Below are 10,106 nucleotides of genomic sequence, written 5' to 3' on the forward strand. Positions count from 1 at the left end.
GCACAAAAAAGACATACGTACAAATTATTATAGAGAAGCCCCCCCAATCAATGGGATAAACATAGAAATGGGTTTCGTATGGCTATAGGTGGCCTACATGATGGATAGATACGTTTACAGCTAGTCGCTAGACGGCGACGGCATTACGGCTGCTCTTTTGTCGAACTTTTGTCGACTATTTCGGGGTCAAGCCAAATGCGAGAGCAGAGGCGAACCTCAGAGACGATTAATCAATATAATGGGTACGGTCTGGTCCGGTCGCCCTCTCTTGTACTCTCTCTCTCGCTCTTTCTCTGTCGGGGCCCGGCCATAACCGATTCGACTGACCCCCAAGCCAATACGTATTTACATAACCCCAGCCAAATACAAAGACAAAGAAAAAGTAAAAGTTCGCTCACGTGTGCGCCTTGGAGGCCTTGAACCGACCGGCTTTGTGGACGCAGATGAACTTCTTGGAACTGGAATCATTAGTCAATCCGCAGTTCAGATTTCCACCACAAAAGTGTTCCCCAATGGCCAGCGGGAACTGCTGTGACCCATTAAGCGATTTAACCGAGTCTCTTTCATAAACTTTTCTGTCTGTCTGTCTGTCTTTCACAGTTTTTGGCCTGACCAAGTGCCATTCCCATTCCCATTCCCATTTGCCTTCCGATTCTAGTGGTTTGCTGGCTTAGTGGTTGGATGGGAACTGTTGGGGCTGTCATGCGTGTGCAGATGTCTCCTCAATCTCCCATATTCACACTAAGTACGGGGTAATTATTTTTAGGGGTCTCCGCGAGGCTTAGGCTCGGACATAAGCCGATAATGTTGATTAATGGCGCCACGGAAAAGCCAACTGCTGTGTGGAGAGTGCAAAGAAAACATTCGAAATGGCTTTCCACACACAGTTCCTAGGGTGAAGACTTTCTCTCATTCTGCAATCATATTTATTTTTCTCAGCTTTCCCTGTGGAAAACTATTCTTAATTAATTTCAATAGACTGCCGCTTTCAGCTGCATAAATTTTACTCATTTTTTTCTTTATCAATTAGGCAATATTTTCACAGCATTTCCACAAGGGGAGCTCCACGCATATTTTGTATAAAGCAAAAAATTATATATTTAGAATTTTTTGTATGGCATTTTTTAGCATTTCCACTCGCGAAGGCGGGGGTAGGAAAAATCTACTTTGAAAACTGCTGGAAAAAATGTAACGCATACGCTCCATTGACCAAGGCATATTATGTGTTAATGTGTGTGTGTGTGTGTGCATACACATACATATGTACGTACTACGCATATATTTATTTATATAAATATGCATAATTGTCGCGTGCGGGTTAAAAAAATGCTCTACAAAGAGAGCGGGAAAAGTACGGGCAAACGAGGCAGAACAAAGAGCGCCAATAAAAGACAATGAAAATTTCTGCGTCGAAAAAATGTTTAAAATAACACACAAAAAAATAAGGAACCCAAAGAGAGGGAAAGAAGAAGCAAAGAGTAAGAGAGAGAGAGAGAGAGGGGCAGAAAAACCATGGAAACCAAGGCAATTTATTCCACTGCAAGGGCCGGGAATTAAAATTGCCAAAATATTAAATTAAATATTCAGCACAGCCTCGGCAATTACCTAGAAATATATGCAAGTGGAAAAGGATAAGGACAGGAAAGGAAAGAGGTAGAAAAATTGAGAGTTCGGACCATAAATGAATGAATATTGTAAGGCGGAAATATAATTGTAGGAAAATATTCTTATAAATATGATGCACAGAGAAGATTAAGCACAGCAATACAATTTCAAAATATTTTAAAAATAAATAATAACTCGTTCTGATAATTGTTATCACAAATTGAAAGATTTCACGTCAAAATATTAATCATAATTGAAAGCAATTGAAAGTAAATAAAATCATTGAATAATTAAATTGATTTATATTCAATTATAAGTGCTTGCTTTAATTTATTCAAGTCCCCCAAAAAAACACACACAAAGAACTGAAATGAGAAATGAGGATAATCCTCCACTAAGTCCAAAACGAGTGACCTACATCAACAGGCGTAAAAAAAACCTAGACAAAATATAGAGCAACAATATGTTGTATGGCGCTTTTCTTTTTTTAGGTGAAATAAACTACAAAAGAGAAAGAATTTTTATCGATTTAACAATTGCCCAAACAAAACGCAAAAATGCAGGCACGTACATAAGTACGGGTCGGGTAGAGGTACATACCTCCCTTTTAGACACTTGGCCCATATATGTATACATTAATAGTGGGCCAAACACAGAAAGCAACTTCAGAAGCAAAACTTCAGCCAAAGTATGCACAATTCTCTCTCTGCTGCCAGCTGCCAGCTGCCAGCCACCAGCCACCACCCACTGATGGCCGCCTAATTCTTGTGTAAAAAACTCGGCAAAACATGCACAGAACGACGACAGAACGTTGGCTTCCTCAAATGAAGTCAGAAAATGCGGAAAATGAGTCCCGCATGAAAGGGAAAAAACAAGAAAACTTTAACTCTGATTTTGGAATGAAAGTACATGGCTTTTCCCCGGTGGGGCGGTGGTCGACCCACTGCCTCTAAAAAGTAATAATTTTAATTTTAATTACAAATGACATGCGACTGAGTGTTGGTGGTGCTGGTGGGTGTTAGATTGTTCCCTGCCTAAGAGGCAATTAGGGAGCTTGTCGAGTCTTGCGCTAACTTACAAAGTGCATTATTTTAATGTCTATCTGGAGGATCTCTTGTGATTGTCGAAATGGGGTCAAGGGATGTCTGACACTGGGCCAGCCACTGAAAAAGTTTCAAGCTCTTAGCGCTGAGAGTTTGCTAAGTGATGGCTTGGAGAAGGGAGTGCAATACAATTTCCTGGAATAAATTGATGGAAAAACTAATTTTCAAAACCTAGAAACGAAAGACCTTGAACTTGCCACACACACACACACACCTCTCTGTACCTCTATTTCCCTCGCACAATAAATGCCATTCAAAGTCAGTGCCCTTCAGTGCGCCCCCGAAACAAAGCTAACAATCGCTCAAAAAGTTATCTCCCATTTCAATTGCGTGACTAACGGAATCAAAGCGAGGCGGAATCCCAAGGATAATGTTCTGTTTTGGTTCTGGTTGATCCGCAAGTGGGTCAAAGCCCAAAGGAGAGCATTGGTGCGGCACAAAGCGTAGCGGCTGATCAATTTCCAGCCAATGGGCCACCCAAAGGTGCTCAAAATGAAATCATGGCACAGCACAGAGAGAGAGAGAGAGAGAGGCACAGCAGAAAAAGCAAAATTGTTCCGGCAAATGCAAACAACAGCAAATGTCAATCAAAGTCACCCGGGGATGCGGCGGCAGTCAGAAGAGTCAAAGACAACTCGAGTGGCAAAAGAGAAAGGCAGGCAGGCAGCCAGAGAGAAATGGCTGAAGAGATGGGAGCCACAGTCACAGTCATAGCTGGGAGATGGAAGTTACAGTTGGACTCACTCATAGTAGCTGGAGAAAGAGCATCACAATGGCAACGGAAGCGTTGCAGGGTACATTTGAAGCATAACTATCTGCCTGAGCCTGGCCCGTTAAAAAGTTAAAGGAGCCAAGGTGCAAAAGCCGGCTGAAAACTTCATTAATAACAAACTAAGCAGTGGAGGTCTATAATAACAGGGATATTGCCTATTGCCTATCCACCACACACACACACTCAGAGCACATATGACAGGGAACTGTCTGAAGGTCTCTTGGCGAACAAACCGCAAGGCACGTTGATGGAGCGGGAGCGGGAACGGAACGGAAAATAACTGAACTCAACTCAACGGTACCGAACATAACCGAACCGAGCTGAGTGGCTGCGGCACTGTGGTCTAACCTGCGACTAAACATTAAATGCAAATTATCGAAAAATATAGAGAAAATAAGTCTATAATTAATCATTTAATAATTATTTTAGTTTTATTTACAAAAACTAATTAAAACTCTATCAAATTTAACCAAAGCACATTTCTTAGCCACTTTAAACCCACTGTGCCCTTGCTCCCCATTGTCTGTGTAGGTTTTTTTCTACACTTTTTGCTTGTTTTTTTTTTTCAGCAGAGTATGAAATTTATTTGGTTCGTGCATTTGACATGAAGCCTTTAGGGCTATGCTTTTGATAGGCAACCCCAGAGAACCCCCCGAAACTACCAACAAAAAAAAACCCCCCCAAGTGTGTGTGCTGCTGACGATGATGATGATAATGATGTTTGTAGGGGGACGCTGCAGTGTGTGCTCGGGGAAGGCAATTTGTTGGATACGATATGTATAATATATAATGGCTTAAGCAAAGCTTTTTTATTGTTTGCCGAAAATAGAATAAATCGTACATATTCCGCTCTAATGCGACCTGTTCTAATCGGTATTAATCAGTCCAAATGCTTGCTCGTAATTTATTCGATTATCAAAGTAATTTCCCCAAAAACTTGTGCAATTATAGCCAAAGTTCTCCAGGGGTTGGGGGCAATAATTAATGCATTCAGAAATTGTCCTTTAATGCCCCGAGACTGAACCTGATTGACTTCTGATCTAATTGAATTTCGCACGACGCCTGCTCCTGGGAGCAAACTACGGGGATACTCCTACGAGTGAAATCAATAGAGAAGGACACTAAAATCTCGATTGGAATTTATGTGAGGCGGCACTTGAAACTTTTAATTAAAAGCGAGGGAAGACAGAGCTTATGGGGAAATGAAATCAAGTGAAATGATTTATGCACAAGAGAGAGAGGGAGAGAGAGAGAGATGGTAGAAGTTTTTGTTTGCAGGAAAACTGCAAGCGCAAGCGATGGGAAAAGTTTGTTTAACGTTGGTGGGAAATTCCTGGCGATTTTCTTAGCTAATGCAGCAAATTTAGAACTATTTTTCTGCCTATTGATTTTCTTTCAAGTTTATCCACGAACAGGCTAGGGCCTCGTGCCTTTAGTTATAGAACTCTTGAATGGATGCCTCTCCTCTGTTGCTTTCTTCTCCTTTTACATCTATTGACTTGGCTTTGCCTCTTAACGACGTCATCTGAGAAGAGCTCTCTGTTCCGTGTCGAGGAGCTGGCAGCTAAGCTGAACGACGCGTCAGTCGGTTCGGTTTGGTTCGGTTCGGCGTTGAGCTACTTAATGACTTATCGCCGTCATTATGCCTCGCTGGCTTCGCGACTCGAAGTGACTTTTGGGCTGCAGCTAAGAAAGCGTAAAGTGAAAGACTTTTGCGACACGACTCGACTCGAGAGTGGCAGCCAGATGCCAGGCAAGTGCCGCTGCTGAAGCTGCAACATCAATTCATATTCAGCAAATGAAAGCGGCCAGATGGGGGGATTTCGAGTAACATATTCAAGAGATATTCAAGAACTACGAGTGTACGCGTACATCACCCACATAAATTCAGTTGGCAAGACCTCCCTTTCACTTTGACTGCAACTGCGACTGTGGCCAAAATGCAATTAAATGTAACCAGTGAGAATACATTAAAAAAGAAAAAGAGTCGAAATATGTATACACTTTTGGGCATGTAAATAAGAAATAAATATGCACAGCTACGCTCCAAATTAAAGCTTCCCTTAGGTACAAATATTATTGAGTTTATGGTAGAAATAAATATCTAATATTTATGTTATTTTGTTGCCACAAACAGACCCACCTCTGGGGAGTACATGGCTGGACCTGCCCTGATCTTGTGGCAGTTCCGCCCAACACTGCCGCCCCGTCGTCTGATTGTCATGTAAATGGGTAACTATTTTTTTTGCTTCGTTTCTTTGGCTCTTAAGTAAATTGCAGCACTTGCTGTCAGGAAACGCCGATGCGCTCGACATGCTGCTTGCTGGGCGTGGCCGCTCCCTACATTTTGACACTTCATTTTATTTCAGTTAAACATTTTTCCTTCTCTCTCTCTCTCTCTCTCTCTCTTTTTGTGCTGGCCACTCTCCCTGTGCCCTGTGATTTATTAATGAACTTTCCGTGTAAATTGCATTCGCTTGTGCATTGTAAGCGCAAATAGTACGACGAGCGATGTAACTCACAGATAAGGCAAAGAAAACGTTTGCTTATCTTCCGTTTGGTTTGTGAGTTCTCTTTGAAGAATACTTACAAGCACGAGCAAATATCTTGATTAGTGTACACTTTACATGAATACTGTGAGTCTTAAATTGTTCTCATGTTCGATCTTGTTACCATACCTGAAGTATAAGAGAGAGAACAAAAAGTTAATAAAATTGGAGAGCTTCAGTAAAGGCAATTACAAGCTGAATACAATTCACAGAAGGGAAACGCCCACGGAAATGAATTAAAACAATCATAAATATTCGAATACCAGCCAAGGTCTGCCCCAAAATCAATGCAGAACACGTCGGGTCCGTACTTCTGCCGCTGCTTCCCACACAGACACATCTGCATGAGGCAGGAGAAGGTACTGCATATGTACAGTACATGGCAGGAGGTACGAACGAGGCCGGGCCCCACACGAGAGAAGGTAGGGGCCACACATCGAAGAGGGAGAGAGAGAGCTGGGGGAGTGAGCGGTGGAGTGTGACCAGCGTTGTTTATGGAGCACGAAAGGGTAACCCGTGTGGACGTTGCCATTATTTGGAGCAAAAGCGAACGATAAATTGCTGCAGATCTGTGACAAATAGCCACAGCCCCAGCACCAGCACCAGCACCACGTGAAAGGCGAACCACAGGAAAACTGAACGCAAAAAGGGAACGAAACGGAACTGCAATTGCAGGCCAAGAATGCAGCTGCATTCATAATCTTAAGCATTATTTGGGGGAATAAGTATACAGCGAAAATATGTATTTATTGGGATAGGAAAAATTGAAAGTTTTGTGAAGAGAAAATGTCAAATGTGGGTTGACTGACACACAAATCCCAAATGAAATATTTTGTATGTTACCGGAGAATAGTAAGCCTTGAGTTTTAAGTCATTGTGTTTTGGCTCCTTTAAATCCTCATTATTGTTCGTAGAATCAGTCTGAATCTAAACCTTCGCCTGCCAGGGCATGTAATTCCAAAAACTAAATTTATTTTTTTTTAAATTAAAATTTCGTGTTATATTTCCAACTAAATTCTAACTAAAGTATACGATAATCAAAATCAAAATTTTGAGTGCAGGGCTTTAATTTATTTTTCAAATGAACGAGCGCGAAGCCTTCTTACGTTCCAGCGCACGAATACTTTCCTTGAGGACCAGCAGGAACTTGATGATCTCCGCCGCATCCTGGCAAGTCTGGCTGTCAGTCTGGCTTGTCTGCCGGGCAGATCAATCAGCGAGAATTTGGCAAGGGCTTGGTTGGAGTTGGCGCTGCGCAGGACAATCTGGAAGATGGCATGCGAGCTGGAGGACTTGGCGTTGGTCGAGGTCTTGCCCAGGGCGCGGGCGTGACAACGGTCCTTCACTTGGATCGGCTGATGGCAATCTTCTTGGATGCGCAGCTGCTGCTTCTTGCCGAGCTCAAGCAGGTCGTAGATGCGCGTATTGTAGATTTCGAAGAAACTGCAGACGAATTGCAGGTCCCGTCGGGCACTACCTGGCCCTGCAGAAGGAAAACACCCCATTGGCGGCCATGTCATTGATGCTGCCCATTACGTTCTGATTCTTGCCCTCGAAAACTTCCCCCGATGGTGCGAGTCTTGCCGCTGCCCGTCTGCCCATAAGTGAAGTTGTCGACGCTGGCATTCGAGCATTCCTCGTCAAAGATGCGGTCGAAGCAGAAGTTTTGGTGATTGAAAGTGCGCTCCAGGTATACGTGGTGGCGCGGCGCATGCGCCACCAGCATATTCGGCGGTTGCACTCTGATCACGTCCACCTCCCGCTCGGCCAGCTCCTTTGGGTTGAGAAGATGTCTCCGCACACAGACGACAATGCCGTTGGCCTTCATGGGTCCCGCCCGGCGACACGAGCGGATGCAACACCAATCGCCACGCACGGTCACGAAGTCGAGATCTTCCTCTCCATTCAGCCTAGTGATGGACGCCATGTGGGTTTCTCCGTTCGATCGCTGAACGATCACCGTCGCTATGGAATTCAAATCCATTTTTACAACAAAATTTAGAACTTGGTTTTACAAGAAATTTAAGTCGCAGCAAAACAAGTTCGAATATTAAATAATGTGTTCAACTATAAAAACAAATGTAAACTGAATGGAAATACAAAATGTATTTATAACGAGGAATGAAGAAAAAGGGTGGGCTGACACCACAAATGCCGAATGTATTTTTCGGTTTGTTACTGGAGGAGAATAGGAACCTTGAGTTTTAAGTAATTGAAATCCTATTGGTCGTAGGAATCAGTATGAATCTAATTTATCGTGTAGAAGCCTGCCTGCCAGGTCATGTTTGTAATTCATAAAATACACTTTCTTGTTACAATTTCCTCTTAGAGTTATATTTGTTATGTTCTCTGAGAATAATATGCGAACAAATCCCACTAAAGTCTACGATAATCAGCATCGGTTTATGAGCAAATAGCCGCTATACTTTCATGATAAAAACACAATTGAAAATACTAACGGACTCCAACGAAAGAACTTCTCTGCAGCGCTAAGAGAGTGCAACATCATCGAGTAATGCCACAAGAAGGAGCGGCGGGCAAGCGAGCGGTGGTAAGCGAATCAAATCTTCACATAATAAAATCAATTTTGAGTATATTATTTTCCCATTGGAACGAGCAAAGAATCGGCCAGAGAGCTAAAACTAATTTCGCGTTTATTACAGACGGCAAAATGTGCGCAAATTGCATAGAGACACGGGTGGAGGTACGGAGAGTGCATTCATATCGCGATGAGGCACGCTTCGCCAGCTACGGAGATACGGATACAAATACAAAACGTACTGGCAAATGCAATTGTCCGATGCACCAGGGGCTGTGTAGCGGTTGGGGTTGGAGGAAAGCGTGGCTAACAATGAAACGAAGAATGCGATTGCCACAGCCGGCGACGACGACGACGACGACGACGACGACGACGACGACGAAGACGATGCCGCACACAAAAGGTGCCACGTAGAAAATTGCACAAGAATAGAACTAATTTAAACAACTTGCAGATATGCGGCGCAAGGTTGGATTCAAACCACCTCCCAACCCGTCTCTCTCTCTCTCGCTGTATCTGTTGTAGCTTTTCCCTCTCAGCTTCTCCCTATCCGACTGGGTAGCAGTTGCAAAGGTAATAAAAATTATAGAATAAACTGAATCTACGTCTCGGCCCAGCCTGCAGTGTCTGCCAGTCTTTAGTCTCCTGCCTGCCCGCAAATCTCAATAGGAGATGCATTGATGACTGTCTGTTAGTCTCTGTGTCTGTTGGTCGGCGCTTTTCAATTGCATTGTGCTCATGTTCGGCCAAAGAAAGATTGTATCTGATAGATGCTCGTACTCCTATTGTTTCTTCATTCCTTTCGGATGGCCGCAGGAGATACAATGTCCGAATGTCTGTGTAAAATCTCAGCTTAAAAGTAAATGAAAGCAGGAAGCTTCCACTGCATTTAAGAACCTTTAAACTAAGGCATAAAACAAGTAGTTTAATATTTGCCCATGGCTACACACGATACATCAACAAATGTCGGGGAACAGAAGGGAAAGGGGCACTAAATGATCCGAATTACGAGTATATCTGCACGAAATGCCAATTGTGCAGCTGCTCTGCTCTTTTGCAAGATGCTCAATATACATTTCCGATACCTGTGACTCATGCGAAAACTTTCCATGCCATTCACTTTTTTGCATGTTCATTTTTCGGATTTAAAAACCTCTTTTGATACGCTCCCTTCCCTGCCTTTATGCGTGCAAGCAAATCCTTGACTTTGCGCCTTAATTAAACCTCAAGGAGCAATCGGCGTGGAACAGTGAGCCACTTGGTGACACACTCAGCCACAGAGCCAGGTGTCAAGCCGCTGCTTCTGCACCCATGGCCCTTCCCTGCTGATATATGCAAAGGAATTACACAAAAAGACAGTAAGAAAGGAGAATCTGGCAATACCCTTTCAGGTTGATTGTTTATATTTAATTTTAAGATAGTTTCTGCTACAAGATAAATCTCTTCATTCAGAGACTACTCCGCTGAAGGCTCTGTTAAGGTTGTAGCCACTTATTCGCATTCCATCAAAGATCTGCTCACCCTCAGAGCTAGGGTAT

The 10,106-nt window shown here is 43.1% G+C and overlaps 1 protein-coding gene across 1 annotated transcript in view; it reads right to left on the minus strand.

The window, feature by feature from the left end:
• The window catches only part of LOC117584191 (carbohydrate sulfotransferase 4), a 32,100-nt gene that overhangs the window by 4,539 nt on the left and 17,455 nt on the right, over window positions 1-10,106 (minus strand). The window lies entirely within an intron of this gene.

Source organism: Drosophila guanche, unplaced genomic scaffold (assembly GCF_900245975.1).
Source record: "Drosophila guanche unplaced genomic scaffold, DGUA_6, whole genome shotgun sequence".
Classification (NCBI taxonomy): Eukaryota; Metazoa; Arthropoda; class Insecta; order Diptera; family Drosophilidae; genus Drosophila; species Drosophila guanche.